This window comes from Anser anser (assembly GCF_964211835.1).
Source record: "Anser anser genome assembly, chromosome: 7".
NCBI classification, from domain to species: domain Eukaryota; kingdom Metazoa; phylum Chordata; class Aves; order Anseriformes; family Anatidae; genus Anser; species Anser anser.
In genome coordinates this window covers 40,620,364-40,626,363 of record NC_139727.1, presented here as the reverse complement: position 1 = coordinate 40,626,363, position 6,000 = coordinate 40,620,364, and the positions used below count along the sequence as shown (strand labels likewise).

At 42.1% G+C, this 6,000-nt stretch overlaps 1 long non-coding RNA gene across 1 annotated transcript in view; it reads right to left on the bottom strand.

The window, feature by feature from the left end:
* Positions 1–2,119: 2,119 nt before the first annotated feature.
* Positions 2,120–6,000, bottom strand: part of LOC310902725 — a 28,850-nt gene continuing 24,969 nt past the window's right edge. Inside the window, exon 7 of the long non-coding RNA XR_014586921.1 lies at positions 2,120–2,751. This is a non-coding gene — a long non-coding RNA (uncharacterized lncRNA). The remainder of the gene's footprint in view (positions 2,752–6,000) is intronic.

Genomic DNA, 6,000 nt, shown 5'->3' with positions numbered 1-6,000 from the left:
CTAGACATGCTGTAAAATCGCCACTAGATTAGGGAGGAGTAACCTGCAGCTGCAGAAGCCATGCAGGCATCTCACTTTCAGTGCTTGAACAGAACAAATGGATTTCCTTAGTGTCTCCTCTGTTATGACAGACAGATGAAAAGAAAAGGAGCCGCTCACATCTGAAGTCTGATCACTGAAAAAGGCTGATAAAGAACAAATTCTCCCTCACATCTCATTTGTCTTGCACAGACTGACTCAGACTTTGTTCGAAGAAGAAACCAACGGGAGCTGCATCGAGGTGTGCACGAGAGGTGCAACACTACAGCTTTGGAGCGTGTGCTGGGGCACGGCAGTGTCTGCTTTGAGCCCTCTGAAATGAAGACCTCGGGGACAGAGCACAGCCCCAGGCCCCCTGGAGGACTCCCGGATGCTGGTGGAGCCCAGGGCACCACACAGGTGCATTTGCTGGTGGGAAAGAATGTGTTTCAGGAAATTCCCCAAAGGAAAACCTGCAAACATTAATGAAGAATATAACTCACCAGCCTATTGGGGGAGAAGTTTTGCCTAATATTTTAGGAGCTGAAGAGAAAACTTAGGTGGAATATCTGTCTATAAACACATACATACACACACCTCCCAGCTAGGCAGCTGCCTCCCTATGCCTGCTTTAGATCACCAGCTTCAAATGCATACTGCAGATAAAGTTTATGTGTTCAGTTACTCAGAGATTAGAAATGGGATTTCTACAATTACAAAACTAAAAGACATATGCTTTGTTGTTGAAAGATCTGTCCATACAAACGCAGCTCCTGGTAATTAAATATGCCCTTCTATCAAGCTGGGAAAGACAGAGAGCAAAGATTTAGAGGCAACAGAGGGAATCTAAAATTAGACTCGCACTATACACAGCATTACTTAGGGAAAACAGAAATTATTTTCTCCACTTGTAAAGTCCCTAATATTCCCAGAGAGAGACTTTCTTCTGCAACACATTAAGAAGATGTATCAGGTTTTAAGCCTTCCAGGGTATTTGGGGCAAGGTGCTCTGCTAGGGAATAACACACTTCTTGAAATGAGGAATTCAGCCACCACTGGATTTTTTTCACATTGTACAAACACACAGGCAGATAACCTGCATGTGCAATTCCGAATCTCAGCCGAACATCACCACTACTTTTCTCTTCATATGCCTATCTTCAGTTGCTTAAGATATCAATCTCGTTCCCTTCCCCCCATTTCCAATGTGCGCGCAGCGGCTGCAGCATGGGTACCTGGGCAGAAATGCCTCAGTGCTCCATCAGCTCCAGCAGGCTTTAACTTCTATCTGCATGCACACTTGCTGGCCTAAAAACAGAAGGACATTGCAGCACTGTCGTGAAGTGCATTACGTGAAGACTGCTTCATGTAAATGGTTGCTTAATACACATTTCTCAGCTGTTGGGTTTGCAGTTCTGAGGCACTGTCACAGTGTTACCTTGAGAACAGGTATATTGTCGTAGCCATCTGATTTTATGGAGTTTTCTATTCTAAGGTAATACCATGGCAGACTTAGGCTTTACTTATTATAAATGAGGTAAACAGGAAATCTGAAGAGAGGAGAGAAATACGATCACTGCAAATTGAGCTTTTAATTAATGCATCTTTTACCTGAACTTCATCTGCTTTTCCCCACTATTTCCTCTTCTGCAAGTGCTGTTTGGTGTGACAGGAAATTAATTAAATTCGAAGCTCTCATCAGCTAACCAAAAGAAACATTAATTTTGGTACTGAAAACCAAAGTCCTGACTCACAGCACTTCCAGGCAATGCAGTTTAACACCTGCTGATGGACAGTGCCAGCTATAGCCATTTGCTTCATCTGCAGCCGCCGCCACCATCAATCACCAGAGGAGCGCAGGTGAGTGAGAGTTCAGTGATGCAAATGTGCATGATGAGAAATGGCACCCTCTGACAGCACCCGCAAACGTGCATCTGCCTTTAGAGTTTTATTACGCAGTGACATGCCAAAAAATATTATAGTTCGATGTTATTTGCTTGTATGAAAGCCTTTCCAGTGATTTGGGAAGCCCTAAATCCGTAATTAATTATTTAAATGTAATTAATATTAACTTTGACATCCAGACATCGGGGGGAAAAAAACAGTCCTTAGTATTATTGACAGGTTTCAACACATCCAAGTTTTGTACCAGTTGCTGTCACCATGAAGATTTTGTCTTGTGATCTGCTGCTTTATCAGAGCAGTTTCAAGCTACAGAAGAAGCTGAGCTTGTTTGAACTTCACTGAACTTGCTCAGAAAATAAGACCTAGCAGCCGCGATAAGAAGTGAAACTTCTGGAAGTGTTTTTCCCCTGAGGTGAGAAGGATCGATCCAGCTCTGCTCTCGTTACAGTCCGTAAGGGACTAGCGACTTGGGGGCAGCGATTTCACAGCTCGGGTGTGCCCACAAACACTCCTGAAGAACCGCCAACTGCCTTAAAGTACTGTTGGCACATCGCTGGCACAGGTTTGGTCCTTACCACGCAGGGTTTCCTGCACGGCACCCAGGCTGGAAGCAGCCCCCAGGGACGTGGTGCTGAGCCCTGCTGGAGCCATGGGCTCCTTGGTGCCCTTGGGCAGGCAAACGGCCCGGCCTTGTGCCTTAGAGCACGACTTCCAAATACGCCTTTTTCTGAACGAAACCTACCAGTTCACATTGCCATCCCTATTGCGTGTTATCGTGCTGAGAACGTCGCCTCGATGCCATGCCTCAAGCAATAGCCAGCTGCTAGCCTGGAAAAGAGTAACATGTCTTTGAAAATGTTCAGCGTTCTCTTGGCTTTACTTCTTTGGGGCTTTAAAATAAGTAAAAACTTATTGAAAAATGCTGCCTATAGCACATGAAACAGGGTTAAAACACCTTTCACTGGGGTTTGGGGCAAATCCCCTCGTGAGGACAGGACGGAGGGGCCCCTCGGTGCGGGCAGGCCGGACCTGGCCGCCTCCTGCCCGATCTCGTGCACAGCTGGGGGACACCTCCCTAGGGGCACCATGTGCCTGACCCCGTGCGGCACTTCCCAGGCCCCACCAGCGGGGTTTTACACCCTTAAAATGCAGAAGCTCGTGCCTGGGAGCTGGGGGCAAGGCTGGGAATCAGCTCTTGGTTGAAACCCATCTCAACACAGGCGGACGTGTAGCATATGGTTTTCGTTTTTTTTTTTCATTTTTTTTTCACATTTTATACACAAATTTAAAATTTATATTTTTTAAATTAAAAAAATATAATATAATATATTAAACTTTTAAATTAAAAATATAATATAATAAAATTAAAAAAATAAAATACACAAAATTACACATTTACCTGTGTGTAAATGCATTTTATATGCACCAAAAGTGTTTTGGTCCTCTGCTTCTAGACATCACCTGGATTTTGTATCTGTCTCACAAACTGGCATGAAGGGAAAATCCAGTGGTGTGACCGGTGACAACCATTCTAGTTTCCCCAAACTAGAGCTAGTTACGGACCTCTTGTTCTTGTCAATGCCGTAACTTTAAAAATGCAGTAAAACTGTTCAGTACTTTCACTGAATATTTATCTTTTCAAACCAAACATTACTGCTTGCATAACCATAAATGATGAGAACTGAAGATAAAATACACAGGCAAATCTAATGCTGATGCTTCTTTTTCTAAACAGCACACTTTCCTTCCCCAGGGCGCCGCCTCTCTTGTTGGACAGGCTTTCCCTGCTTTTCCAGATGTGAGCCGGATCGTTGCCAAGTCCCCGTGGCACTCCCCTTGCCTCCCTGCGATAAGGGGGCTTTGACTTTTGCATGTAAAAAATGATGAATTACGAAGAGTTGCTCGCAGCGGAGCTGCTTTGCTCAGAAGATCACAAGGCAGCAGAAGCCTGGCCAGAGGCGAACAGCTACCGATACCCGCATCAATGGCAGCACGTGAAGACCCAGGTGGCAGTTTGCATTTTTAACATATAAAATGAAATTTAAAGGACCTCAGAATAAATGGAGAGTAGAAATGGGAAGAGAGATCCTGATGAAGGGCCGGAAGACATTGTCCAGAGCCAGGCAGGACCTTCAGGGAGAATTAAGCTCTAAACCATGGAGCGTACAGAAAGCGTTGCTTAGAGCCAGGGCACAAGCAGTAAATAGCAAGATCATCACTGATCTGAACACAGTGGACTGCTGCTTATGTGCAAGGTTTCTGGACAGAAAATACCTTTTTCCATTCCCATAAATGTTCTGGGAAGTACAGAAAGCTAACCTGGGGGTAGCTTCTGCTCATAGGGAGGGAGAGGGTGAGTAAGTGAGAAATAATAACAGCTTGTTTCCAAGCGCAATCTACAGGCTGCAAGGTATTTGTCCACTGGAGGAATTTTTTCCTGATAAAAAGCATCTTCTAAAAGTCTTTGATGGCTGAGTCTGAAAAAAATGGAAACTCATATCTCATCACAACCATGGCTAGAAGTCATGTTCGGTAATTAAGTAACTAATTGTCTTGGATAAAATGGGAGAAAAAATCTAATTCTTTTCATTTCTACCGCCAAATTTTTTAAGAAATATTTCCCCATAAGTAATAATAATAATAATAATAAAGTTAAAAATGAATTGCACACTTAGGAATTGCTCTACATTATCTCAGACTTCACAGCAAACAGACTAAATTCTCCAGGGATTAAACATCAGTTTAACTATAAATCCAGCACAATGACAATAGACTGTTTGGCCAGAGGTACAAATAAGGCTTTGCTCTGTGCAATAAATTTCATGTCCTCCTTTTCTACTAAGGCTAAGAAAGAAAGAAAGAAAGACACAAGTGAGATTGCCTGTATTTCAGCAGTCCCTGCTGCAGCAAACTCACCAAAGTGGAAAAGCTTTGGTTCCAGTTTGAAAAGGAATTATGTACAAAAGAAAGAACCTAGCAAAAGCTTTTCCATGCTCAGCTCAGTAATACATATGAAAAAATATATTGATATATGCATGGAGAATAAATAATTTATCCACTCCCCTCCCGCTGTTATTTCAGTTATACTGCAAAGGTTTCTATCAATGCATAAATTATCCATTCTTATGAAAACATGTTTTAATTCTGTTTCTTTTATTTGAATTTTAATCCAATTCTTATCTAGCATTGGTATATGAAAACATTAAATAACAATAATAGTGAATACATTTTGAATGTGTATGTAAAACTGCTCATGCAGGAAGCCTAAATTTTACATCCTTCCAATGGCTAGAAAGAAAAATTGGCACCAAATGGCACGTCAGATCCAGGAGGCAGCAAGCACCTCTTGGCTCATACAAGCAAGCTATCTACAAAGACGGCACATATAATTGGGAAAAACCACGAATACTTTCAAGGCATTTTGTGAACAGAAGAATGAAAAAATAGCTAACTAGGGAACTTGCATTAAACAATGCACCCGTCTCTACCATCTAATTTTCTCAGCGGGATTCTTCTGTCTCATCTTAAACACGACACGTTAGTCTGTGTCTGGTTCAACTGATTTCAATATTTTATCTTCATATTCAAAATACTTTTATTTTCCTATGTGCCTTGAAACTTTCCCCACATTATGCTCTGGATTTCAAAACAGTTGTGCCCTAGCAGTGCCACAGAGGCCAGGAAGGCCAGGCTTTAATGTTAGGAAATTCTCTGTCTCACCCATAGATATCAGTTGTTATCCCGTGGCTATCACCGTTAACAAATGTATTTTAGTATTAATGCACGGTAATATATGACAGATTAAATTTTAAAGTTGACAAAGTACAGATATTTGACCTGTGCTATTTTAGCATTCATATTTCTAGAATACACTTCTTCTATGCTTCAAAGGCAAATGCTGTTCCATAAAGATGCCTCTTAAGGTATTTTCATTATCTGGTACAATAAATTAGCTAAATGCAGTAATTGTTCAAATCCAGTGCAAAAACAGACTGTTATAAAAATCTGAGATGCTCCTTATCATGGGTTCCTTATCTTGCGCACTGCAGGGAGGTCTCCTGTGAGCCTCGTCATGTA